Here is a 27,842-nt window from a genome sequence, read left to right as displayed (position 1 = left end):
GAGCCTGGCGGCAGAGCTGCCGCTACCTCCAATTTTCAGAGGGAAGCCAGAGGTACAGAGGAGTCGTTTGTTTGTTCTGAGCTCTGGTTCAGGATTGCAGTCTCCTGACTTCTAATCCTACAGAAAGACATTTTTTTTCCTGCATTCCCACAGTGCCAAAGAGTTAATGTAGCAAGAGAAAGGGCTTTGATTTATTTTACTACCCATGCTTTAGATTTATTTTCTTACTCCTCTTCCTCAGGCAATTTTCTGAGTCTGAAGAGATCCTTCTGGGTGGAAAAACACTTCTTGTAGAGATTGTGTTTCACTATTTTAACAGTGAGGCTGCAGACAAACATTTCCTTTGATAGCTGTGTTTGATTTCCTGCACCGCAGGGGTGTCCCGCCAGCGGCCAGATTCAACAGCAGGCGCACGGGGGTCGCATCCCTTTGCTGCTCCGAGTTTTTCTTCGTTGTGGCAGTTACGGATTTCTTTGGAAGGGTAAACACGAGCAGCCCGTACCGCGGGCCGAGCGGTCCCGCCACCCCGCGTGCCCCTGCCGCCGCCGCCCAAGGAGCCCGTGAGCCGGGCGCTCGGCCGCGCACCGGAGCGCACGGCGGGGCAGGCGGGCCCGGCACTGGCCGCCGCCGGTGGCGGCTCTCCCCGCGCGGGTCCGGGCAGGCCCCCGGGGCAGCCGCCCGGCTGCTTCCCCCCTCCCCCCCCCGGCTGCGGGGCGAGCCCGACGGCTGCACCCGCGCGGGAGGGCGCGGAGCCGGCGCCCCGCGGGCCGGGTGGAGGGGCCCGGGCCGCCGCCGCCGCCCCGGCGCTGGGGAGGCAGTGCGGGGCAGTACGGAAAGAGTTAAGGGAAGGTGGCGGGGCAGACCGGCTGTCGGGAGCGAGCATGTGCAGATTGCAACCGCATCCATACTACGGGCCAGTGTCACTGGCACACTTCACCTCCCGCCGCCGCCGGCCGCAGGGCACCCATGGAGACCGGTGAGGCGATGAGCGCGGCGCGGCCGGGCGGGCGGGGGCGGCCGAGCTGCGGCGCCGGCACCTGCCTGCGGCCCCAACGCCGCCGCCGCGCCCGCCCCGCCGGTCGGTGCGCGGCGCCCGCGGCGGCCTCCCCGCAGCCGGGCGGTGGCAGCGGCGGCGGCGGCGGGAGATGCGCTGCCCGGGGCGGAAGGCGGGGGCTGGCGCTGGGCGCCGCTGCTTTCGCTTTCTGGCGGCAGGAGGGCCCTGCGGCCCCGCCGGGATGCGGCCGCAGGGGCAGCCGGGCGGCCCGAGCAAGACAAAGGCGGGCGGCGGTGCCTGGCGGCGGAGCCGCAGCCTCTCCCTCCGCCGGTGGGGCCCGGGCGCCGCGCGTGGCCCCCTCCCGGGGCACGGGGCCGCGCGGCGCGGCCTGAGGGAGCGGCGTCCCCCGGCGCCACCCGCGCCGCCCCCGCCGGCTGGGCCTTGCCGCCCCCCGGGGCCATCGCCGGGCAGGGGCCGGGGCTGTCGCTCGGGAGCCGCCGGTCCAGCTGGGGGGGCTCGGGGGGGGGGGGGGGGGGGGGGGGGGAAGGATGGAGGGGCTGCTGAAATTGGAGCTGCTTTTCACTGAAAAGTGCCCCTTTTTCGGCATAAATGAAGTGTTTTGAAACATCTTTTCGTATGCATTCCGGTAAAACTTTATTCCAGGGAAGGAGAAATAGCTGTGAGGCAGCCCGGCGTTTGCTGGGGGTGGGGGCTGGCGGTGGCCCTTCCAGTGACTTGTCTGCAACCCCGCGAATTACTCGTGCGTGTAAAGCCAGAGGTCAGGGACCCGGATATTATGATGTGCTGAAAACAAGAGGTTTTTCTTTTTCCTTTTTTTCTTTCTTTTTTTTTTTATTTTTTTTTTTTTTAATTTATATTGCTCTCAAGATGTTTGCTCTTGTTCCATTTTTGGTATGGAAAAATATGCTGAATAGCTGAATTTTGGCGAAATGGAAAATCTCATTCCTTCTCTCCCCCATTCTTTGCACTAGGGTTTTGAAAATTGTCTCTAGAATGCTTAGGAGCAGGGATGCTGAGAGGCTGGCCTGTCCCTTTCACCTTCACTGGGAGCCTGGCACTGGGACTTCCTAGGGAGCATTTGGCATTGCTGGTCCAAAACTACCGGGGAAGTACAAACTTGTTAAAGACTCCTAATTACATAGCAGAAGCAGTAAAACTTGTATCGCGTGAAATATTTCATATTGTTCTCTGACATCATTTATTTGACAGGTTTGTCCTGTTCCCCTCTTAATTCTGAGGAAAAAGCAGTCCCTGCAGCAGCTGAATTTTTCACAGGTGAGGCGGTGACAGCTCCCTGACAGCCAGAGCTGTGTGCGTTGGGGATTTGCAAGAACAGATTGCCCAAAGAGCTCTGTTCTCTGGTTTTCAGGAATGCAAATACATTAATAAATGTATGGCATCAGTTAGAGATGGGGCTAGCTACTGTTTGGCCGTCAATAGGAAGTCCTAAAAAGAAAAAAATACCATAAAAGTTTTAGGAAACAGAAAAAGAAGACTTGTTGACTTGTAATCGTTAATGCATGTAGCCACTTTTGGCCAGCGCTGAGCAAAACCTTGTAGGAAGTCTGTAAGACACTCTGATGCCGATGCACATCCTGAAGGTCCTTCCAGAATCCCAGTCCCAGTGAGAAGGTATGACCTCTTCCATGCAGGGATGTCAGTTTTTCTGTGTGGTGACAAGAGCTCGTTACTGTGGATAAATTATGATTGTTCACTTAATTTGAAAGTAAATATTTTCTTCCTGAGGAGCTTTGTGTGTACGCCTGCAAATTTCATAGTTCTGTGTTGAGGTTCCCACTGAAGAACATGGGTGTTCCCCTGTTGTAGAAGGGGAAACTGAGGTTATAGAAAGATGGCGTTTCATGGGTAGTTGTCAAATTGAAACACAGAAGTTGATTCCAAATAATTTAGTTTAACTAGTAGCTGTAGCAATTTCCTAAACAAAAGTCAACAGAAGTGTTACAAGCAGTTTATTCAATGTCTGTGAAACATTTGAGATCCTCTGATCGCAGGCATATTGCAAAAGACAGTAGTGTAGTCTGGTGGAAGGGAAATGGAGGGTCAGGCAGGTGTTGAGGTAGTACTGCTTGTGACTGCGTAACATCTTGCTGAGGCTCTGGCAGTGCGTCCGTAGCCTTGGTCAGTGTTGCTGTTCCCACTCTACTGCAGGGTGACGGTGGAGGTAGAAAATGAGCTGCTTCGTCAGGACGGTTCAAACCTTGGCGGCGTTGTTGTGGCAAGATCCCATGGCAGTTTACCAAAATGGTCAAGGGGGGCTCAGACAAAAGCTGTGGATAGCTTATTGACACATGGCTTGAGAGTAACCTAGATCTCTGCATACATATGGAAATGACACCTGGTAGAGGGGACTCTGCGGTTTTGCTGACAGTGTGATAATGTGATGTGGTGCTGAGCAGTGAAAGGCAAATTTAACCTTGAAGGGAGGTGCAGGTTCCTGACTTTGAGTGTAAGACAGGAAGAAGTTTTTGGGTAAGGTGGTGAACTCCACAGCATCTGGAGTCATTAAATAGAGATATCTTTTTGCAATCTAGACTTTAATTCAGTATCTTGGAGAAGTCCTAAGGAGTAAAGATGGAGGATTCCCTTTGGCCTTGTAATTTGCAGATCTACTTATTTCCACACATCAAGAGCTCTGAAGAGGAGTTGTTTGGTAGTGTCCTAAATATGCATGCAACACCTTCCATTTGGTTAAGACCATGACTTAGAGTGCTTCAGGGCTGCCGGCAGTCACCGCATTGTGTCCGGGAAGGGTGTTTCCTCTCATGCTGTAATTAGCCAGATGAATTTAGGTTTTGCCTTCCTCTGAAGCCTTAGAAATGAGCCACAATCAGTGACTGAGCACGCCAGGAAGGGGGAGGTCTGAGAGGAGTGGAGGAGAGGGCGAGGAAACTGAATTCTCCCTAGGGGTAAAAAAAAGCTCCAACATCTTTTTGCTGTCTCCATGTGCTTTGATGGCAAGTCTTGTTTACCTTGAGAATCATACCGCAGTCTGGGACCAGACTTTTTAGGTTTTCTCTTTCCTCTGCAGCATGGGATCAGTCACTAAGGGTCATGTGTGTGAGACTCGTCGGAATGCTCCTTTGCCAGTTTTGGAGCTGCCACACTGGCGTGATTTCTTGTGCTCTTTGTTCATGGCATGCAAATCTAATCTCTTGAGACTGAAGGACTTCTGTCCTTATCCAAGTTGTTGAGCTCTGTTGCAAAAGGCTGCATGAAATTTTAATAAGCTGTGATAGGCAGGAAGTTTGACCAGATTTTAGGCAGAGTCCTTTCTGTTCTGAAACTCTCTGAGGGTGGGAAGAAGTTTTTCCTCACAGAAGTATCCTGTGAAGTGAAAGTATCCTGAAAAAGCTCCTAAAAAAAAGAGAAGCCTAATATACTGAGGAGGGTTAAAGGACAGTGGCATGAAGGACACCTGCTTGTTTTGGTGATGAAATCACAGAAATAATGGGAAATTTTATGGTTGCCACATGTACCTTAGGATCCTTTGTTTCTGGATTGCGTTTAATAAACACCATGTTTAAGAAAATGAAATTAAGTTGTTGTGTTATTTTGTTGTGTTTCTTTTTTCAGTCTCAGGCAGCCTGCTATTACATGGTAAGACAAGAGAGGTAACAACGTGACTAATTAAAGGGCAGCAGTGCTTCATTCCCTGGGGCTAAGTATTCTGTAGAAAATGGGTCAATTGGAGAAATTGTTTGCCAGCAGGAGGTAGAAGAAGCCTCGGTTCCCACTCCTCACCTTCCTTTTGTGGGAAGCACTGCCCACCTCCGCAGGCAGTTCCAATAACTTGGTAAGCTTTCAGATGCCAGAGCCATGTCCAGCAAATGGGGAAATGCAACCTGAGCAAACTCCCCTGTGGTCCCTTCTGTCCTCTGTGTGCCTGTATAGCTGCAAATGAAGCAGTGTCCAGCAAAGGTGCTCCTGGGTTGGATCTGGAGTGAAAGACAGTAAAAGTGGGAATTCTCTTTTAAAATAAAATCTGCCTGTTGCGTAGGGTGAAGTACAGTGGTTTTCCTTACCTCTTCTGAAAGAAGATTGATCATCTAGGTAGCTAATGTTTTCTGACGTAAAAGGTATTTGTTGTGGTTTGCTTGGTGTGGGTTTGTAAAAGATTCCCTTTTTGCTTCTTGTATGTGTTTTAGTATTCTCTGGTGACTTTTATCTCCTGACCCTGTTGCTTGCTTTTAGCTTTGCAGGCTCAGTAGGGACTGGATGGGGGAGTGGAGGGCTGGTTTGCCTTGTACGTCAGAAATAAACGGGTCTGCTTTTTAAGTTTCTGTGCTGGTATGTGAGGCAGGAGTATCCGGGATGGTTTCTGAGCTCCTAGGTAAGATGGTTGCGCAGGCAACCAGAAAGAGCCCTGAAAGATGGCCAGACTGGGCAAGGGCTTTGGCTCTGCAGGAACAGATTACCAACATCTGTGCCAACTGGGAACAACATGCTCTTTCTGGTTAATCAGAGCGCTGCATTCCTGGTTGTAAATGATACACCCAATAATGTCTAGTGTGAGCCAGAGCCTGTGCACCTTGCAGTCCAGCTAAAACAAGTGTAAAAGATGTGTATTTGCAGGTGTGAGCTGCTCTTTAACATGTCCTTAGAGGCTAAGTAAAAGCTAGACCGCTCTAGATGTTTGTTTGTAGGCATACCTGAATGAGAATACCTATCAGTTATTAGTTCAGAGATGTCTAATCATTGCATAAAAGAGAGAAGTGTTTTATGTTACCTTTTCTTTTGTTCCGGATTTTTGTTAGTGTCAGTACACAAGAGTTCACCGCAACCTTATTTCAAAACTCCCCCGCCCTCACAGACTTCTGTCAAAGCTGGATTAAATGACTGAGGGAATCTTCCCTACCACAAGTGCTGCTGTCTTGCTTTCATTGCATAAGATCCAAGCATTAGTAGTCATTAGGTAAGTGTTGATAGCACGAAGTGGCGAAGCTGCTGTTTGACTCCTTCCTTGCTGGATCTTTGCTGTCAGGTGCACCCTATGTTGAAGGTAGCCTGTACGAAGGACTTGGCTGTGGAGCACCTTTCTGTCCTGTTCTCCCTGACTCTGCCAGGAGCATGAAGGAGATGACAAAGTATTTCTGAACGGGGGGAAGCTCTCTCTTTAGCATGTGTAGCTGTGGCATAGTGCTGTGCGTACTGCTGTGTGTGCCTTCTGGGGATGGGGAATCTGTTTTGAGTTTTTTTCACCCAGAATACATGCATAGAAGATGGTCAGATCCATTCAGCTCCACCAGCCTAATCTGGGCTGTGAAATCTTAGCAGGGGCTGTGTCCCCGCAGAGCTCTGGGTAGAGCAGCAGAGGGTGGCCTGGTGATAGTGGTGCATTTGGCTGTTTCCCCTCCTGCTAACCAACCGAGCAAAGCCAGGATACTCTGGCCTATTTATTTTCTTTGTATATTGTGTCTTACGGTAAGGATGCTTCCAGTAAGTTCTAGAGGAAGAGTTACTTCTTTTTGTGATTTCTGGTGTTTTCAAGATGTGTGTATGATTTCCCCTAGTGGCATGATAGGTACCATGTGATTTGGTTTATTTTGATCCAGCAGCTCTTTCCAAGGCAGATCTTGCAATTAAGCTTTTAATTGGAAGTGGACTTGCACAAGAGCCACAGGATGTAGGGCACAGTTTATAAAATTGTTTGAATGTCTACTAGGAAGAGGGGAGCCACTGTGAAGGTATGTAATGATTCCTTAGCAATATAGAGCTTGGTTGTTGATGCTTTTGGTTTTCCTTTGCTACTTAATACTTTACCATGGAGATGAGGTACTGAGTTTCCAAAACATCAGCTTCAGTCACTTGAGCTGACAGAGGCTAGCATGGTATCAGGAGCGCCCTGGGCAGCTAAGCCATTCCCGTTCTGGGACTTGGGTGCATATATAAAGTAGGCAGTTTATTATGTTATTTTATATTGGCATATAATTTGTGGATGTGCAAAAAGCCAACTTCTAGAATCAAAGTCCTCCTGATAGATAATTTTATCCCTTTGGAAACAATGCCTCAGTTTGATTACTGCTCACCATAAAGGTAACTAAGCTCTTCATTCTTCCATAGATTAGCTAGAAATTAGTTTTTCAAAGATTAGATCAGTAAGTAGAGCATGTTGCTTTCTAAAAATGTAATGCATGCATGTGTTCTGATTCACCTCTGATTTTCATGGTGGGAGCTGCGATAATGCTTAGTACCCCGACTTCAAGTTGGGGTGCGCTACCTTGTGTGTGGGGTGGTGGGAGTAGGTTTTTGGTTTGTTATTTTCTTTTCCCAGCTACATACCAGACATAGAGGACAGAAAAATACCGCATTCTGATGGGAGAAATGTAGTTTTCTTGCTTTGAGATCTTTGTTTGAGAAACAAGGACTGGACAATGTTGTGACAATAATTAAAATTTGCTATGATTTGGATGAGGGCTTAGCAACATTTGGAGTACTAAAAAGCTCTAAGTGCTAACACCAGCACTTCCACTGCATCTTTCAGCTGAGAATCTCTGTTCTTAATGAATTTTCAGTGTGTCTTTGTGAGGCTGGTATTATTAGTGTCATTTTGCAGGCAAGTAGGTAAAATAAAATGCTTGTATAAGCACATTCAGCAAGCCAGGAAAGTGCAGGAATAAAAATCAGGAATAGTAATGTTTCAACCTGTTTTTAAGCTACTGTCTTGTACTTCTCTTTTGCCAGAAAAGAGGCTAAAGGCAATAATTTTGGTAGCTCCCCCCCCCCTTTTTTTTTTTCATTGGGTTAGGCAGCATGAAAGTGAGACATTCTTATGCAACATATCTAAGTGTGCATGTGATACTTTAAAAAACGGTAATCAGATAAGTTGCTAGGCAGCAGTACCGTGCCTTCAATTACCAAAAAGCCAGTGAGTTTGCTTTCATGATGTAACGTGTTCTGTACTTCTTCATAAAGCAAGTGTAGGTGGAGTTTTGAAGAGTTGCTCCTTTTTAACTCACCTCCTGCTTAACATGCCATATTGCAAGGTCAGATTTGACCCCAGTTTTAGATAAAAGTATCCACACAGAACAGGAAAAATGTTAGATGAGCTCTTAAAGATAATGAAACATATGTAAAGTAAATAATCATTCCTTCCCTGTGGGTCTTTGATGGTTCAAAAGCTTATGGAAAGTAGCCTGCAGCTTATCCTTGGGACCATGAAAAATAAGAAAATGGGTGAGAGATTTATGTTAAAAGGTAGATCGCAGGGATATGTGGCAAGCTGTGAGAAGTCTTAAAACACTTACAGTGGTCTGTTGGCCCAAAAATGTTGAGAGCCACGGTAAAGCATGAAAACCTGGATGTAAACCCAGCTGGTTCATTTTCATTGCCTTAGCAGGAACAGAATGGAAGAATGGAAGGGAACATAAGCAGGGATGAATGTACATGCAGGGAAAAGTAAGTGAGAGTCTAATAATGTAAGACAGATCGAGCAGCATGAGGGAATTTGGTTGTGTGTTTGTTTGAAACCTGAGTTTCTTTCTTTCTTTATTTTTTAAAAAACAGATTGCAGGATAACGACAACAAAAAAATAAAAGGCTCTTGGCAGTTATTCCATTCACGCATCATGCATTTCTGCTTTTGGTGATAAATAGCCACAGAAGCATTTGCAGTTACTGTAGTTGTGTGGGGGTGTAGGCATCTGCTCAAACCTCTTCAGCTATTGGGTAGCAGCATGGCTTTTAAAAGAAATCTGAAACTCTGGAGGTCGAATGTGATTCTCAAGGCTTTGCCAGAAGTTTTCAGTAGAGATAGGGGACCCACTTGGAGGTGTCTGGGAAAGGATGCACCTAACCTTGGAAATCACTTGTTTTCCTCAGGTAACTGGAAGTTGTTGTTTTACAGAGCTGTTTTTCTAATTAATTTGTTGTTGATCCAGAAAAGAGACATTTCCTTTTCAGGAGGCGGGGGCTGTGTAGCAGCGCATGCCCTCGGTAACCCTCTGAGGTAATTCAGTCCATTTGAAAAGGAAATTCAGCCAAACCTACCACGTTTTGTGCTCTGTCTACCAGGTCTAGGTTCAGAGATGTTCAGATCCCAGCTGATCTGTGTGCAGGTTCAAAAGTCCTCACCAAACGGCGTGCTGGGACTTCAGCTGAAAGTGAAATCTGCATCACCCTCTGTGTAAGTCCTGCCAAAGCAGGGTGAGCTTCTGAGGAGGCAGATGCTCACTTTCTGTTTCCAAATGTGGCACTTTCTTCCTGGGAGAATCCCAGATAAGTCACGGAGCAGTGTTGTTTTTTCTGTTTCTCTGTTGAACAGCTGATCACTGGGTAATTGCATGAACCTGAGCTTTGTATTTTGGAGCACTTTGGAAATAATGAAGAAGTGTAAATACTAAAATAGACAGCTGAAGGAACATACAAGTAAGCACTTTCCAGTCAGGAATTTCCTTTCCTTTTTGTTTGCCTGTTCTTTGTATTCTCATTTGGTGAGCACTACTGCTAAATTACGCTACCATGTGGTCCCCAACCTGCTGACACCAGGAATGTTGGTGTCTGTGTGAGAGGAACAGTCAGAGTACGGGCAAGTGCTGTTCTGAGAAGCCTGAGTCTAGCCTAATATTAGATTTTACATTTTAACTGTTTCTGTATATGTAATTGAATAGTCACGCGACTGTTTGTTTGTTTGTTTATTTTTTTCCCTACTACAAACGTCACTCATTTTTAATCATTACTATTTCAACACAGAAAATTCATTTATATACAAAAGAAAAAAGAAATCCCCTTTTCTGAACAGCTTAAGCATTGTATTAATCGTGAGCTTTAAGGTCAAATCTTTATCTTCAGCTGTACCTCTCTGCTGGTGTGTTAGGACATATTGCTAATGAAGAGTTCCTTGAGTGGTTATTTTCTTTCAAGTGTACATGTGTTACTAAAGCTATGGTTTGTCAAGCACTTGGAGTTCATAGGAATGAAGTTTTCTGTGAAAAAGGAACTACTTCTTCCTGGGTGGTGGCTTGTGAGTGAGATTTGGGAGGTGATACAGCTGAGAACTAACAGGCATTAGGGTAGCATGGGGGTAGCGTTCAGATGGCGGATGAGTTCCTTGGTCTGGCTCCTGGTGAAGCCCCATGGGCATCCTGAGTGCCCGTGCCTGGGAAGGGGCTGAATTGGGCAGGACTGTGTTGTCCTAAAGTTAGGTTGGCTTGAAACCTTTTGTAATACTAGTATTTCTGCACTGATGGAGTTGTGAGGGTGTTGCAGTTGCTTATTTTGTATGATTTTTTCCTTAGTCTTTTACAAATCAAATTATAGACAAAGAGATTTGACTATGTAAAAAGTATTCTTGGTGTTATTGTGATTCTAGGGAAATGGTTTTTAAAATTTAGTTTGCGTGTGTCGGATAAATAGTTTAGTAGAAACCTATATCGAACTGTTATAAAATGTTTACAATGAAAATAGAATATATGCAAGTCATTTCTAGGAACATCAACTTTAGAACAATTAATATCAGAGCTAGCTAACAACTAAGTCCTTTCCCAATTTGATGTGCAAGTACCCAGCTGTTGAAATAGCAAGTATTTCTCATGATAAGAGAGACTCGGAAATAGATGCAAGCCTCGCTGCATAGGCAGAAGGTGCTAAATGTATCTCTGTAATACTCCCGTTACATTGATTTAATTAGTGTTTTATGCTATTCATTGCTCTGTTAATCTTGGTGGGAAGGTTTTGTTAGGGGAGGATTAGTTATTTAATCTGCATTTTTAATCGGAGTGCTTTTGTAGTTCAGTGCTATCTAAATAAAAACAGTGTAGGGTTGGGGTTCTTTTTGTTATTCTGTTGAGTTTTCTTTAAGGAAAATGTTTCTCTTGAATTCCTGTTGGACTTTGGTGCTCAAAAACTCCTGAGATTCACTAGGATAACGTGAAGATCGCATTTGTTATACAGTCAGACACGCAAATGTCCTTGCTCTAACTTCTTCGCATGCAATTAATGCAGAAAAATGCCATGTGTAGGCAAGCCCTTGGAGTGTAAGATCTGTGAGGCTGATGCGAGTACGTTAGGTACTTGTGTGTTTGAGCTGGCATCTCGGGGTGTGACTTCTGCAGAAACCTGGAGCATGGCACGCTAAATGTCAGCGCTCAAAGGGAAGAAGTACAGCCCCAGCTCTCGGGCTCTGCTCATGGGGGTCATGCAGCTGTGTGGCCTGAGCCCAACACGGAGGCGAAAGGCAGTCGGGTCACTGGAGCGGCGGGGAGGAGGCAGTGCTGGTGCCCCCTGGAACGGGCTGGGCTGGCAGGTGGGTGGCAGTGGCAAGGGCCTGCTTACACGAGGGCCATGCTGTGTTCTGGAGCAGGGAAAGGAGAAAAAGAAAAGTGTGGTAACTGGAGAAGCGAGGAGGAGAGGAGGTGGGGGAGACAGGCAGTGCTGGGAGAGGGAGGATGGGGGTGAAAAGGAGTCAGCAGTGAGGGTTAATTCAAAAACTGGGGGGTTGGCCAGGAAAATAGAGATAAAGCACTTTCTAATAGACCCTTCAAGGGTTAACTGGGACCTTGGCTGAGACAGTAGCCATGAGGAACCTTTGGTCACTGGCTTCAATGAAGTTGCTCTGTGTGTTTGCTGTGGCTGAGATCCAGAAGGACAGTGGAGAGTCAAAAGGCTCAGCCTCATCAGTGGAGAGGCAGCTGTCAGGGAGCCACCCTGGGCGAGGGGCAGGTACGTGCGCCTGCCTGGGGCTCTGAAGAAGTCAGGTTTTCCAGGACCCAATGTACCAGAGCTAAGCTATCCATACACATAGCTGTCTCTGTTTAAAGCCTTTCTTGCACTGTGCTTCATTAAGATTAAACTGTACTACTTTGCTTTAGGAAGGCCGTCTGGTTGGTGTACTAGCTGTTGGTCACTTGCACCTGGTCTGAAAACAGTTTGCATCTGAAACGGCTTGGACTTGCTGGAGGTGACGCAGTTGACCTGCGGATGCTGTGAACCAGGAGCTGACCAAAAAGCAGGAGAGCTCCAGGATTCCTCCCTGGAAAAGGTAAGGGCTGGAGGGTAAAACCTGTGGGAATGCACTCGTCGACCAGAAAACCAGAGCAGTTCTCCTAGGATAGAGCTGACTGCGTTGTAGTTTGGACCTTTGAAATTTAAATATGTAGAGTGCATAAAGGATGGTCAAGAAGCGAATTTATTTCCATCAGTTCAAACTGCAAGTTGCTTTCTGGAAGTGTAAGAAAGATCGCTTTTTGCACACATCGCCCTTGATTTCTGTCTGCTTTGAGTCACATAATTCTGATTGCTCATAACTTATATTGCCAAACTTATTCCAGTGTTATTGTCTCTTTAAAAACTCACACTCAAATAGCCTTAGGCAGTTAAAACAATCGGGACAGTGGAGCAGTATCTCTGAGCTAAACCAGAGCAGTAGGTAAAGAGCAGAGGGTTGCTTTCACCAGCGGTAAGAGCACAGGTGTGAGTCGGATGACGAGGAATCTATTCCTGGCTGTAACAAGCAGTGGAGTCTCTGCACCTGATTTGTCAGTGTGTTACTCTACTAATCTTTTTAGACTTATCTCGCCACTCTCCTGCATCTATGGCAGTCTGTTGCATTTGTATACAGTGGATATAAAATGCTATCAAATTGGAAGGGTGATTTATATTCCAGAGGGAAACTTTACGTTGATCCTGGTAGGTGGGCTGGATATTGTGCGACCAAAATAACGATCTCCAGACCCTGCAGCATTTTCTGGGCGCTCTGTGTGTCTGCAGCATGTGGTGTGGTGTCCTAACAGGATGTTAAGCACAGGTGTTCTGATACAGCTTGCAGCAGTTCGGGCTACACTATTGTTTTCCCTGTTGTGGGTAAGGTTTCACAGGTAGGTCATGCACAGTAACTGGGAACTTACTTTGAATGTGTAGGTGCTACATATATAAAATTCAGATTCATGTAGCACCTTCCTCCCTCAGCCTGTCCTGTCTCAGGGGTCTCATTACCCTCTCTTAGTGGTAGTGCCCAAGGGATCCTGTGCTAGGGTATTCTGTTGTCCCACTCTTGTAGGTATTCTCGCTCTGATGGGCCCCTGTCCCTCTCTGGAACTGGGGAGCAGACCCAGTCAACTGCTGAAGGAAAGCAATAGATTAATTGTGGCAATGCTAACTAACAGTGTGGATAAGCAGGATCAGCTGCTGCCTCGAGCTCTGACTGTGATCTTGCTGCCCATTGTGTAGCTGAATAGAGGGCTTCGGTTGGTCAAAAAGTGTCATCTGCTGAGCAGTGAAGTCCAGACCAGTGTTGCAAGGTTATGACAAAGCAAGTGTCAGCAGCTTCCCAGGAGGGCTCCTGGTGATGGACCAAGCCTTGGAATGAGTCCATCCATTTTGCCAATGATGCAGCCTTGAGTACTTCTGAAGAAAGCTGTGTCTGGCAAGCGCTCTGGTATATGGTACTATCGCTGTGAGTAGAGCAAATGCTTCTTATCGCCTGCCCCCAAGAACCATCAAAGGAAGCGCAGATGTCTCGTATTACTGTTAAAACAAAAACTGAGCACCGTATGGGCACAAGAAAACATAGATCCATTGGCAGCAGAGCAAGACTATGAATTATTCATTCTGCCAGTGCCTCCTGTATGTTTCAAGCACACAGGCTGTTCAGGATGCTGTCTGCTGGAGATGCAGACAGATCTGCTTCCAAAGCCACAGGGGCATGGCTCTGCAGACTGTGATCACCATTCCGCTCAGCTTGTCCTCCATGAAACTGGCTTGTACATTGTTGTGACATCCTTGAGGGCACAGAATTAACCTTTGATCATCCTGTGGGCTGTTGGTAGGAACTCTTGTAACACCAACAAAACTGGGACGTGCCTGGTAGTGCCAGCCTGGAATTGGCTGTGAGGTGAGTGCAGTAAGTTAGGATGAAGATGGCTGCATCTTTTGTGCAGTATTGCTTTGGTTTTTGTAAGAGAACTTACACTATGTCAGTTTGTTCCTAGCTCTGTCTGGCCAAGAAGCCAAAGTGTCATCTGCTAAAAGTTCCCTGAGCAAAGGCAGGATTCTTCTCCCCATCCAGGGTGCTTTACTGGGGAGGAGCATATTTAAATAGCTGGCTGGGAACATCTGTGAAATATGTAGTTTTTCTCAGCTTGTTTACTAGTGGGCATTTGTCTATGTAATGGTTGTCAATTGGCAGCAGAATTTGAGAGGCACTGAGGACTTCTGGAGCTGCAGAGACCAAATTCACCTTTGATTCTTCCATGAACTGCTCTGAGCTCAGGTAAGAGGTGTCCATTATGCGAGAAGGCATTGCTGAAGGTTTGTTTCAGAGGCTGTTCCTCAGCATAAAATGCACATACTTAAATGCGGAGGGATTTTTCCTCTGGGTTTTTTTGGCCTTTACCCTCCTGCTGGTTGGTGTAAAGATTCCTTCAGCCATTTCATGTATGCAGGCTACACCATGCATATCATATTGCACACTTCTGAGCATTTTTCCCCATTTTTCTTCTGCATCGTCCAGAGTTTCTCTTGGCTGTCAGGCTTTTGCTGAGAGATGTTCAGATTTTTAGTGTGGGAAAAGGTGCTTGTAACTAGCAACTGCTGTAGAAATGATGGGCTTTTTAAAACAAAAATTTAACCCTTGCTTTTACAGCTGTCTTGTGAGGTACCCTACCCCACTTTGAGAGCACTTCAAATGTTCTTAAAGAGCTGTGAGGAAAGGAACTGAATGATACTTCGGTGAAAACAAGACACACTAACTTGTGTCCAGAACAGTTTTCAGCTTCTCATTATGCCAGCTAGCTGGATTTGCTCTAGAATCATAAAGTGGTTTGGGTTGGAAGTGACCTAAAAATCATCTAGTTCCAGCCCCCCTGCCATGGGCAGGGACACCTTCCACTGGACCAGGTTGCTCAAAGCCCCATCCAGCCTGGCCTTGAATGCTGACAGGGATGGGGCATAGAGTGAGCTGCCTTTGGAGCTGTCCTAGTCCAGAAGCTGAGGAAAGCTGTGGAGGTGAAGATAAAATCCCAGGCTGTGTTTGAAGAGTCCTCACTGAAAGAAGTGGTGGAAGCATCCGGGGGGGAAGATTGCCCAGCTGGGTTGAGAGGTAGGGTAGGTTTCACAAAGAGAGCTCTCAAGGAAGAAAGGGTTGGTCCTAAAGCAAGTAAAATGAGTTTGTCCTCCACTGGTCTTAACAGAAGTGAGAAGACAATAAAGTGGAGGAATATATATATATCTATCTTTTAAAATCAGCAAAAGAAGTAGACAAACAGAGCAGGTGGTGGATTTGTTGTTTCCATAGTGATGTAACTGTGGAAGCTTTTGTATGGCAGAGCTTCGCCCTCACTGCAATCACACTTGAAGGCTATGAGTATTCAGTTTTCCTGCCAGGGAAATGTAAATATACATCAAACATTAAAATAGCTGAAAATGCAGCTGCGTGTTCATGATTTGTTATGTTTGCAACGTTACCTGAATATGTGGATGTTGGGAAGCTTAGCTCTGTCATGGCTTATTTCTCCTTTATCTGTTGTCCCGCATTGAACTGCCATAATACCACAGTTCTTGCTGCACCAGGCAGTGGTATGTTGACCTGTATCCTTTGCTTTCTCTCATCCATACATACACACACATCCCACAACACTGATGCCTGTGACTCTGTGCTCACCCACACTGATTTCAAACACGCACTGATCAAGAAACGTATGCCTAACTCTTTCCGGCCATGCTAGCTGATCAGAGCACCACCATGGGAAGCATGGTGTACTTCTTGCTGTTTGTAACCATCACCTCAGTTGTTTCTGTGGGCCACAGAAATGGTCTGCATGTAACATTAAAGTGTGGCTTATTTTAATGGGCATTTTGAGAGTGTTTTAATAGTCAAAACATATGACTTTCAGGAAACTTTTGCCTATGGAGAGAGCTGTTTGTGACTGTGAATAGCTGAATTTAGGAGCCTTTTAAATCTGCCTTTGAAAGTAAGGTGGCGTGTGGAATTTTTCAGCATCGCAGCTGATGGATTATCAGTGGGTCATAGAGGCAGGGAAAGGAAAATGCTCCATGTGAATGCTGGATGCACACATCATACATTAGGTGTATACCAGTCCTGCACACCTACCTGCATAGTCCAGTCTTCATGAGTCACGGGCACTGATGCCTGATCATTGTTTTTACTCGTACTGCTGCTGGATGCTTCTCTTGCTGTCTCCCTGAACAAATCTCCCTTACCTTTGGCATTTGTTTTGCTTGTCTAATGGATGTAATGGGTCATCTGTTCCTTTTATAGAAAGGAATGTTAATTATTTTCAGAAGGCTAATTAGGTTGCTAATGAGAAGCTCTACCGCAGTAATATTTCCTTTAATTACTCACTTTTAAGTGCTGTACAGAGAAGCTTACTGAATATGCTGTTAAATACAAATGCTTGTATCTGGCTTCGAGATGCACCTTCAGTCTCCCGGAAAGAAATGCTTTGGCAAACTTGGGAATCCATGTGACACAGATGACTGAGCAAATGAGACTAGTGCTGAGAGCCACCTTTTTGACTCCGTGTGAATTCAATGCTTCTGCAAGTGACTGGCTACAGTTCTCTGTATTCCAGTTTTGCTTGATGCATTTTGGCAGTATTAGTAACCAATTGTCCTACCTGCCAAACTAATCTATAGTTAAATGCAGTTGTCACACCAGATAGCTTAGTCTAATTAGCCAGATGGCAGCCAGAGGAGGTGGAGTGACTCATTCAAGGTCATGGCAAACCTCATGATAAAGAGAGGTTTTGACAGCCCTGTGTAGGTGCGGTGCATTATTTGGCCCCTTGTGCCTTTTTAGGGCCGTGGTAGTTCACTACAAGACTTGCGTCGGTTTGCATATTGTTTCATGAGGCAGCACAGCTGCCCACCAACCCCATCCATGTGTCCACCTGGGCACTGACTTAGGAAGTTCCTTTTGCTTCTCCATCTGAGTGCTGGCTGCTACCTGCTTCTCTCCTTTTTTCACCCTTTGTGGTAGGAATCTCAATGCCTTTTAGAACCGCTCTGAGAGCGCTACTGTATTCTAGATGATATTTTAGTTTCAGTACTCCCAGGATGAGAAATGTTGGGGTGGATCTACAGCATCTCCCGCTTTGAGTGCTGAGCCTTCATGCAGCTCTGCAGAAGAGCTTCAGTTTTTGGCAGCATACTCTGATGTCCAGTCCAATTCCTGAGCCAGACTCTTGGAATACTTTACACACCGTAGCTCTACCAGGGAAGATGGTAAAGGAAGATTGCTGAATGGGGGCCACTTGCAGGCATCACAAGATGCTCCTTACACTTATATACTGATCATCATAGGCCCAGTTGGAGAAAGGAGGAAGGTCTGTCAATGTTGTGGATGCAGTGCAAAACTTAATACGTTGTACTGTGCTGTCAAAGTACCTAAGTGCAGGTGACTCTGAAGAGTGACTTAGGCATAAGAAATACCCAAGAAAACTATTATCAGCATGAGATAGCAAAAGTGATCCTCCAGTTCTTTTCAGGAACAGATGTGCACTGCTAGAACAACTTGTATTTATGCTCCACAGGCATAATGGCCTTGGCTGAGGCACAGTCATTTAAAAGTTAACTTTGCATATGTAGCATTTAAGTTAACTTTGCATATCTTTACAGCTGCGGGAACACTGAGAAGACAATGAAGATACAGTGAAACAAGTTGGTTAGCTGCAGTGTACATATAGCTTCTAAGCTAGTACAAGCCTATGCACAAAGAGCAGACTTCCAAAATGCCAAGGTATCTATTTTGAATGCCTTGGCATTACTATGAACAGTTGTGCAAAGTAAAGGAAATAGTGCTGTTTAGCATATGTGTAATGTGATGGGTTTGTTGTTGCATGTATCAAGATTAGTTATATAGTGGGAGCATATTTAGGTGGTTTTACTCAAAGTGGGAGATAAAACCTTAAATTCTTACTCATCCTACCAAAAGTATATTGCTTAATACCTAGTGAATGTCATAAAAGTCTTTGTGTGCTGCGGGTTTGTGTACCTCTAGAAAGGAATGGATAAGCTGACCAGAATGTGTGCCTCCAGGACCGTCAATACTAGAGGCATGATTCAGGCATGAAAATGACAGCTCTTAAGCATTTTACATAAGCAGGGACAAGATAACATATGGTGCCTCTCTGGTTCCATTTGCTATGGGTCACCTGATGCTCGTTGATGTTTGTTGAGCAGATTTTAAAGATGGTTTAAAAAGAATTGAGGGTTTGGGGTTTTTGGAGCGGGTTGAGTTTGGTTTTTTTGGTGGCCAGCATAAGCAGTATCAAACCATTTTACTTAAAACTGAGGAATTATTTTCTAGTCTTATCATGAGACAGTTCCCAGCACACAGATGAGAGCTGGCATCTTTGTTCACCTGGCTCTTTGCCCAGAGGCAGAGTATGTATTGTTGCCCAGAAGGAAAACAAGATAAAGAAAAAAAAATCTTGTTTGAGAAGACCTGAAATACCCTATGTAACCTCAGGTATTTCACTGAAGTGGATAGATTGGTGTTGCACATGCTTTACGCAGCTCTTAAGTAGATACTGGAAACATATGGGAACGGTAGCATCAGGAATGCTCAGATGCCACTTTTTGTCTCCAGGATGTGTCCATCTCCAGCTGCCTTCACAGGCTCTAGTAACTACAAATGGGAGCCTGCAGAGACAAAGCTTATAACAAAGGTACCTTTGTTAAGTGCCTGCAATTCATGAATGGCTTTGGGCCTCTGCATATGCAAAATGTTTATATGAAATTCAAAAGCTAGTAAAACTGTGTCATGAAAATAATCAATTTGTTATGATTATTTGTCTGTAATGAATGGTATCATGTTGCCGTAATAGTGTAAAGCAGATTACCAGAGGCTGAATCTCAAAGAACACGTTGCTGTCAGAGGTGCGTTTCAGTCAGTGATTGCTCAGTGCCTGCACAAAGGAGGGATCAGCTTCTCACTGCTTAACTAACAACTGTGCATTCTAAAATAACAACCAGTTGTTTAGAGTAGATCTTTACACTTTTATCTTCAGGAGATAGCAAAATAAAAGCTGAAAACATAAGCCAGGAGTTAACAGCGCCACAAATGAAGAGCTGAGCAGAAAGTCCCTGGCAGAAAATAGTGTGGCCTTGTGTGAGAGCTCTGTGGCCGGTCATTAATGGGGCAGGACACTCTTGTCACCCCTGGCCAAGGCCATTCTGTCTAAATACAAAACAACAAGGCTGGGTAAGGCCTTAGGTTACAGTTCAGTGGAAAGAAGCCACTTGAATTGCCTTTCCGTTAAAAGGCCTGTACTGCTGCATGAGAGTCTGGGATGGCAGGCTTGGCAGGGGGTGGCACAGCCATGGTCGTTTTCTTTTCTGGTTGTGCTTGCCAGGCCCCATGGGGAAACTGAGCCTTCTGACCAGCTGCTGAGTGCGATAAGCTTCCTCTCACGTGTTGACAGAAATTAGTGGAGGCTTGGTACTTGTAGAGAAAGAGAAACATATTACAGGAGGTGTTAAGAACGAACTGAAGTTCACGGATGGGAAGTCATGCTCTTACCACTTCCTCTTACATGTTCCTTACTGGTGTAAATGGCTCTGTAGCATATAGCTGGGTAGATAGCATCTCTTTGAGTGTTTCAGCGGAGAGTGTTCTGCATTTCATAGGATTTGGCCACTAGGCTGCCATGAGACTTCAAAAATAAGCCTCTTCTGGGAACCCAGTGAAGTATGTTCAGCTCAGTATCCCCTTCTCTTCAAAGAGCAAGTGCAATATGGTTGTCTAAGGAGAGGTAATAGGTTTTTCTGGGTCAACTGATGCTGTGGAGCATAGAGGAGGGGAGCATTAGTTTCAGATACTCAGGCCATCTTTGGGCTTGAAGCTGTCTGAAGTTGAGGATCAGGTTTCTGTCTCTGATCTGACCAAAGTTACTGAAAACACAATCTTGTCTACAGTAGGTAATTCTTCCTGGCATGAACATTTCACTTGTGGAGCCCAGCAGTGGGGAAAGATTGCGCACATCACAGCCCCAGGTGGACAGAGCCACTGGGCCACTAACTCTTCCTCCTTTGCACTTGTGTCCCCACATGTTCCTGAGACCCCTGTATGACTATCACAAACACTTTTGTAAGGGGAATTCAGAGCTCGTGAAAGGTACTGTCTGGACTGTCCAGAGGGACATCTGTGCTCTTGTAAATGAAAGAGAAGCTCTGACAGTGAGAACATGAACTTTCTGTGTTGTGCATCAACATGAGCTATCTGTTCTGGCAGGAGCAGTTTCCAGAGGCAAGTAAAAGAACCCAGAGTCTAACTGATGTCTGGTCTCTCTTCTGAGACGGCCAAGGATCTGGGCCAATTAGTGCCTGTATTGGATTATGAGGAGGTTTTGTCAGTCATCGGGAATTAAATATATCTGAGAAAAAATAAGAGCTATGTACGTTTTGGAACATTTTGTTTTTGAAGCCTGAAAAACAGAATAAATAGGATTATGGTTTCTAAATATTCTGAGGCAGCAGCGAATAAGAAAGATGACATGGTATGACACATTCTTTGAGGTACAGGCTGTCTTTCCGTGTGTGTTTGTACAGACCTATGGTACCTTCATTTACTGACGCCCGGCCACGTCTTCTGATAGTAGTATTAAGGTAATATATGTCTTATGGTGACACAACAAAAGATGCAATAATTTAGTTGTCTTAAAATTCTACTTTGAAAAGGTAGGATGTTCTTTTTCATCTATAGTGTACTATTTGGGACAGACAGATGCATTTGGATCCTTCAGCTGGTGATGTGTTCCGCTAGCCCAGGGCTGAGACTGCCAGAGATGATACGCAAGAGGCTGTTTCTGCTGCTGATCATTCTGTTGGGGTGCTAGTCGAATGATAGCCATGCCCCACCACAGTGCCATGTTAATGAAGACAGGTTTTAAAATAGTTGTCTTCCCTTTTTTGTAAGGGCAAAGCAGGTGAGTGCAGATGGTCTGGCTATATTCATTCATTTTCTCTTCTTTCTGCATGCAGCAGCTGCTTGGCTTTGGAAAGAAGGCAGTGCCAAACTACAGAAGCACAGTGAACCCCTGCCTGCAGAGCAAAGTAGAATTTACTTCTAGTAAAAATAAAATGGTGTCTTATACCAAAAGAAGCTGTTACTAATGTAGGCTCCTAAGCAGAGTCATCTGAGACAAGAGATTGGTGGAGAGGCAGTCTTGACTTAACTTGGCATCTTTTATTGTTGGGGTTTTGTCAGCTGTCTGACAGTATGTGCAGTCAAGAGTCATAATCTTAACTTTTCTCTCCCGGTGCTCTGAAGATAATTTTTCATCCCAGAGCAGTCTTTTGGTCCATATCCCACCATCTTCCTCTTATTCTCCCCATTCTTCCTTATTTCAGTGACTCAGCTTCCAAGCAAGACTCACAAAAAACCATGTCTCTCCTACGCCAAGCATGGATCTGTACTGACAGGTTAACTTTTTCACTGAGCAAAACTGATTCTTTGTTCCAGCTGCACTGATTCTACAAACACTGAGAAACACCAGAAGATACGGCTAAACTGCTTAGATATAACTTTCACAAATTTTTTGTCTGTTGCCCTGTTTGCTTTATGTGTGTTCCCCATCTCTTCTGACTTTAGATGTCTTGTTCGTACCTGAGTGCTCAGCAGCTCAACAATGAGAGGAAAATAGCTGCACTTTTCCAGGCCGTTTTCCAGCCCCATTAAGGTTCCCAGCCACGCTGGTTTGAAAGATTCTGTTAACTTGTGGTTGGTAGCCAGGAGGATGGAATGTGTATGCAAATTTTATTTAGTCACTGTAGTAGCTGTGGAAATCTATGGATCTTTACTGTTATCTGCTTAGATTAATTTAAATGATTATGAAACAGTGATGAGTTTAGTTCCATGACATCTGCCCCCTACAAGGCTTCAGCTACTAATACACTTAAAATTTTACTTGTGCATTCTTCCTTGTTTCCTTCTATTCTGCAAGTACTCCAGGGTCTTTCCGTCCTACTTCTTTTAGATCCATCTTCTGTTCATAAGGCAAGGGTCTTTGCAAGGCTTTCTCCAACTTAATTCTTAACAGCTTTTCTTCTCTTCCTGTGCTTTGACTCACTGGGTCCTAGAGAAACGAACACAAATACAGTAGTAATTTTAGGAACCAAGCAGGAATATTGCTCTGCCTTCTACTGCAGCAGCTGTGTGTGTGGACTGAAATTCAAGCCTCCATTTATCGCTGTGCATTGACCTTTTGCGACTGTGCCATCTTTCTGCAGCTGAGTGGAATGTGTCCTCTGTGTGGATTGACAGCTGATAGGAGTGAAGAGGTGAGTAGTATTTTTACTGCCTTGCTGGGTTTAGGATTAGAGTTATCAGTTCTTAAGGATTTTCTTTTCAAAGGTGGAAGCTTAATTGCTTTTTCAGGTGTTTAGCAAGTAGGTGGTATTAACATGATGCAGTTAATTTCCACAAGTCCTGAAGCAGATGCATGTTAGCTGCTATTCTCAAGAGATGGTTTAGAAGAATTTTTCAGACGCTGGATGTCTAGATTAGATCTGAAAAAGGGATGAATGTGAGTAGGGTCTTGGCATGTACCATAGTCATAAACTGCTATATCTGCAAAGCAGTCTGAAGCCATGGTCATGTTTTATTTCAGGATCTGGGCTACCCTGTGCTGTGAAAGATGAATCCCTGGACTCGAGACACTCAGAAGCATCTGAAGCATCATACATATAGATGTGCACATACGTATAGACTTTTCTGCCTTAAGGAACCTGAAATCTTACATTTATGTTGACTAATAAATATAGGCAAGTTTTGAAAAAGACTTTCCTGTATTGGAGCAGTGAATCTGTTTGTTGGTTTTACTGGGAAGACTGTTCAATAGAACATGGTCATTTGGACTGCAGTCACAAAAGGAAATGTGGAAGAAGGGTATAAACATAACATTAAATGTCTTTACTTTCAGAGGGGCTGCAACTGAGCATGCTCTGTGGAGCTGTGATAAATGATTGGCAGGCTGCAGGTAGGAGTCCTGAATCCAGTAGCATCTGTAAAAGGTCACCTCAGCATAAAAATGAACACAGTCAGAAGAAGCAATTATAGGAAAAATAAATAAATCCATCACCTTCAAGTAGAGGGGAAGAAAAGGCAAATAAGCAAATCGGTAAGGACAACATATAAACATGCCTGTGCATCTTTATATATCTATATGTCTGTAGATAGAATTAAAAAGCACATAGGTGTAGTGCGTTGATTTGCCTTCATTAAAGCAGATATCTGTGGTCCAGTCCAAATTAGAGTGTGAGAGAACAGTCCAGTCCTGTGATTTGGGAGAGAGGCAGTAAGAAGCTCAGAAAGAATTGGAGAAGAACCAAGGTGACATCAGCTGTAGTCAGAGATGCGGGGCATCCTTATGACCCAGCTCCCTGTCTCATGAGCTGGAGCACGTTTCAGTTGGAAGAAGGGCGCTGGGGAACACCCCTAGGACTGTACCTTCATAAGCTGACTGATTGGAAAAGGAGGGAGCTGTTAGGACGAAGCAGTAAAAGCTTATGGACCAATGCTGAGTTAAGAAATTCACCTCTGAAGAGATAAGAGGCTTCCTTGAATGGCAGGCAGAAATAGCCTGGCAAATACCAGTTCTGCGGGGGGCACAAATGTTGAGTTTTTGCTTTAAAAGAGCTTGTGAGTTGTAGAGGAATTATAGAGGACTGTATGAAAAGTTTATTTGTAAAAAGTTTGTGATGATTGGTAAAAACGTGAGATATGAAATGTTAAAAAGAAAAAACAAAGGAAAAGGGGAGAATTGTAGAGGAATGAAGCTGGGTTAGTTATCATTGATAACATACAGCTGTGGGCTGGCTTCAGGGGCGGGTTGGCTGATGTAGATAAGGTGCAGCTGTGGCTGGTTCTGGTAAGGGCTTGGGCAGCCAAGGAAGAGAGAGGAGGAAGAAACAGAAAGAAGACAGAGGGTGAGCGGGTCCTGGCTGAGGCGAGACGAGGAGAAGGTAGCAGAGGGGCTGGTATGAAGAGTATGTTGGTATATGATGGTAAAAGACCTCGTTGCAGCTGTCTAGTTTGGAGAGTGCTGCGACAGTGAGTGTTCAGCTTACCACCTTTCAGAAGGGTGAGAGTTTGCCACATTCCCCTGCGGGAAAACTCTGGTGCTGCCTTCTTGGGACACACAGTACATAGTCAGATGAATGAGTCTGACTTGAAGGGGAGTCATAAACTGCTAAACATTAGACGTTTACAGTGGAACTGATGCTTCAGGTTTACAAAAGAGAAAAATGGCAGGCGTGCATAAAACATGATGATGGCGTGTTTGTAGTTGTAACCTGAATGCTAAGTTTCCTGATACCATGGGGAAATATCAGTGCTAAAAATGTAAGCCTTCTCTTGCAAAGATGTAAATAGCAATGAAGTACCCAGCACAGTGGAGGGGTATGTCCTCTGTGTAGGAACTAGGCCCTAAAACCTAGATTTTTGTTGACTTGTTACTCAGGACAGAGAAATTTGACTGATCTATGAAGACACGTTTACCTGAGCGATGCGCTTATAGGCTGTTGCTTGTTCTTTCTGAATTGAAATAAACCTGAACAAGAGAGTTGGAAACTCGCCACTAGCTTATTTGCCCATACAATATATTTCCACTGGTGGGTATGTACTTTGCGACTCGTTGATGGCATGATTAATCCCCACGGTACACTAATTGGTGGGCACTAGTGGGTGAAACTCTGGGAAACGGTTCAGAGGAGCTGCCTTTGCCAGCTGTAGGCATAGCTGCCTGCTTGAGGATCTTGTCAGACATGGTGCTGTGGTCAGTAGGATTCTGAGATTTATCCTCTTCTACCCTTCCTTTCCAGGATGTTTCTACCTCTCTGAGGACCTGTGTGAACCTGAAATTAAGAAGATGAGGTAGCCACCATCTTGGAGGCTCCACAAGGATTCCTTTGGTGAAAAAGAATAATTTAGCAATCTGAGACTGCTCAAGTTTTCTCCACCAGGGATGTTAGGAGGAAACTTGAGGACTCACAGCTCGGTGAATAGCACATAGTGCTTGGAAGGCTTGGTTCTTTTACATCTCAGCAGTAGTTTAATGTTAGCAAGGAAAATATATATATTGAGGAGGAAAAATTATTTTCTGTAGAATTGACATCAAGAAATTTCCAAAAGGGGGAAAAAAGAAGAAAAGTTTGTATGACAGTCTCAGGCTGTGTTTCTGAAGGTACTTAAAAGTATGCTCCCTGCTGTTTCACCTGTCTTTATGCACTTCCCTCTGCTTGCAGGGCTTAGACCTAACTCAGTTTAGACCAAGATGCTCGGTTTCTTTATGGCCTGCAGCAGTCCCTCCTACAAGAAGTGACTGTAGTTGCTAGCTGCAGGTGTTTACACTATCTAGTTACCTACTGTCACTTGAATGTTAGGAGTTCATAAAGTCTTGGGCACTGGTGAAGGGAATACAAGGAGAGGGAAATAGTTCTTTACAGTTCTGTATATGCAGCAAGAATTTCCAGTAAAAGAAACTGCTAACTTTCTGGAATGCTGATTTGAGCTCTACCTGCAGTAAACTAGGAGAGACTGCCTTGGATCTGTCAACTGTTCTAATTTTTTCGGATTTTTTACACATGCTGCTGTTCTTCACAGTTTAAGTGACTTGGATTGTGTCGTGGTATTAGCAGGCTAGGATTTTAGATACTCGTACTTCATTGCCTTGATCATAATATTTTTCTCTGCCAAACTTCATTTTCAATGTGAAATATGTTTGGATTTTTTTTCTCCCCTCCCCAACTTGGCTTTCCTCCATCGCATGCTGATTCTGGCTTGTTTCTGCAGATTGTTAGGAAGACCTGGGGCTAAGCATGCTTATTTGTTACTGTTACTGACCTCTGTAAGTTGTCCAAATTGATTTATTATTGTAGTGTTGGAGTGGACTGATGTATTTGCTTTTCACTTTGCTTTGGAAAGAAGATGAGGGCATTTGTTAAGAAGAAAAAACTTTTCAAAAAAGAAAGCGAATTTCCAAACAGCTTTAAGAAACCATGTAAGATGGCTGATACTAATGTCTTGACCTTAATGTTGTCTTTTCTTTACATCTGTTGGCTCTCTAGTGACAAGTGGAAAAAGGATATTGGCTAGGGCAAAATCTTGTAAACTCTTAGCATGTTCTCAGGATAAATTCTCTCTCTGCATTCATCACTCTGTTCTGGGTTGCTTTTTCCTGGTAAGCCATGGTGTGCATTATGTTCTTTGAATGTCAGATTTCCTTCAGTCAGCTAATACAACACGTTAAACTCAAGCTTTCAAAAACAGTCATGAGTTTTGATTGCCATGGTACTCAAATGTGCTCAAACCTAGGCCTGAAGTCATAGGCCGTAAATTTGTGGCAAGTTTTGAAAAATGGGTTGTAGGAACTCAATTCTGCTCTCACTGCAGAGAGTGAAGTCAGCCTGGGCTTACTGTCCAGGTTAAGATAATGGTGAATCCAGCAACTGAGCACCCAAAACTGGAGGATGGCTGATACAGGTTCTTGGGGCAGGTTGTGTTCCTCCTGGACATGCCATCTCCTTTGGAGCAGACCTTCCATATTTAGTGTGGGCCCCCTCCTCTGCAGTGTTAGTGGAAGTTCTGCCCGCTTCTATGGCGGGTTTGTGGCTTCTGCTTTGTGCTGGGGCTGCTTCAGGGGCACTTGGGCCCTTGCTGGATGCTTGTTTGTTTGAGAGCTGTAGTATCAGCAAATGCTGGGGACTCAGGGCAGCTTTCCCATACAGGGGAAGGCAGCAGGTAAGGCAAAGGAGAATTCTAGCAACAGGCTTGGAGAAGAACATGACCTTACCTGAAAGAGATGCTGGGGAGATCTGGTACTTCTAGATGCTGAGTTTGGACTCAGTCACTTTTCACAGATTTGTCTTGCAAGTTTGCTGCTTGCTTGGCTCTTGAGGGGTCTTAACTTCTGTCGGGAACACAGGAAACATCCCTTTTTGTCACTGTAAGCAAAGACCTGCTGCCTTAATTTGCTCCCAGGTTGGAGTGGTCACTGTGGGCTAAGGTGTGTTTGAGTAACACGATGCTGTGTGTGAGGCAGGGCCTGGGAAGTGTCAGCTTTCTGCACTTCTGCCATTCATGAGGCCACATGAGTCAGAAAACTATTCCTTAAACTAACAAACAATGTCTTCATATTTTTCTCTTTGTTCTCTGAAAAGCCCCTCCTATACACTGTCTCCCAAGAAGACCCTACCTTTCTCCTTCCCGTTGTGCCTTCTGGGCAGCCTACACGCAGGCATTACCAGTAAGAACTACACTTCTCCATCCCTTTGGCTTAGTCCAGTAATTGGATTCACTTAATCTCCTTTTGTCGTCATTCTTTTTTACTGTATCCCAGTTCTCTTTGGAACAGGTTGGAAAGATAGGCAGGGGTGAGAGGCTGCCAGCAGGTACATAGTAAGCCCGGCAAGGGAACAAGGAGTGGCAGGGAAATGATGTGCCTCCTAGGGGAAAGGAGATAGAGATGAAAATGAGGGGGAAAATGCAGATTGGAAATGGGCTGTGCTTTTACTCACAATATATGGCAGTGTGGGTAAAACTCAGAGGAGGGGAGACAATGTGCATCCTGATGGAGGAAGAGTCCAGACAGAGAAGCAGCAAAACCAGATGATTAATACATTCAGAACTGACCAGAATCCCAGGGCTCCAGATCCATCCTGAAAGCACTAAGAGCTGGACATCAAGTCTGTATTTGGGGACATCTGTCTGTGGCACGCTTTTAGCTTCATTCCAGGGCTTGATTAATCGATCTTCTGGAACTATTCCACACTTCAGTACAGTCAAAATTCTATTTTCTGAGCCACAGTTAATTGAGGCTCTCAGTTACCTGAAGGATGAATATCTCCTCAGAGTT

At 45.0% G+C, this 27,842-nt stretch overlaps 1 protein-coding gene across 24 annotated transcripts in view; it reads left to right on the top strand.

Annotated features, from left to right (window-relative positions):
• Positions 1-326: 326 nt before the first annotated feature.
• TMEM229B (transmembrane protein 229B) overlaps positions 327-27,842 on the top strand; it is a 38,207-nt gene continuing 10,691 nt past the window's right edge. For 2 of the 24 annotated variants that reach the window (XM_027808045.2, XM_055715817.1), the window contains exons 1-2: positions 1,547-2,290; positions 11,841-12,010. The gene's annotated coding sequence lies outside the window, so the exon portion shown is untranslated. The other 22 variants (XR_008733109.1, XR_008733110.1, XR_008733111.1 and 19 more) reach the window with 22 other exon arrangements.

This window comes from Falco cherrug, chromosome 7, assembly GCF_023634085.1.
Source record: "Falco cherrug isolate bFalChe1 chromosome 7, bFalChe1.pri, whole genome shotgun sequence".
In the NCBI taxonomy this organism is placed as follows: domain Eukaryota; kingdom Metazoa; phylum Chordata; class Aves; order Falconiformes; family Falconidae; genus Falco; species Falco cherrug.
The sequence above is the reverse complement of the archived record's forward strand: the minus strand, read 5'-3'. Positions and strand labels throughout refer to the sequence as shown.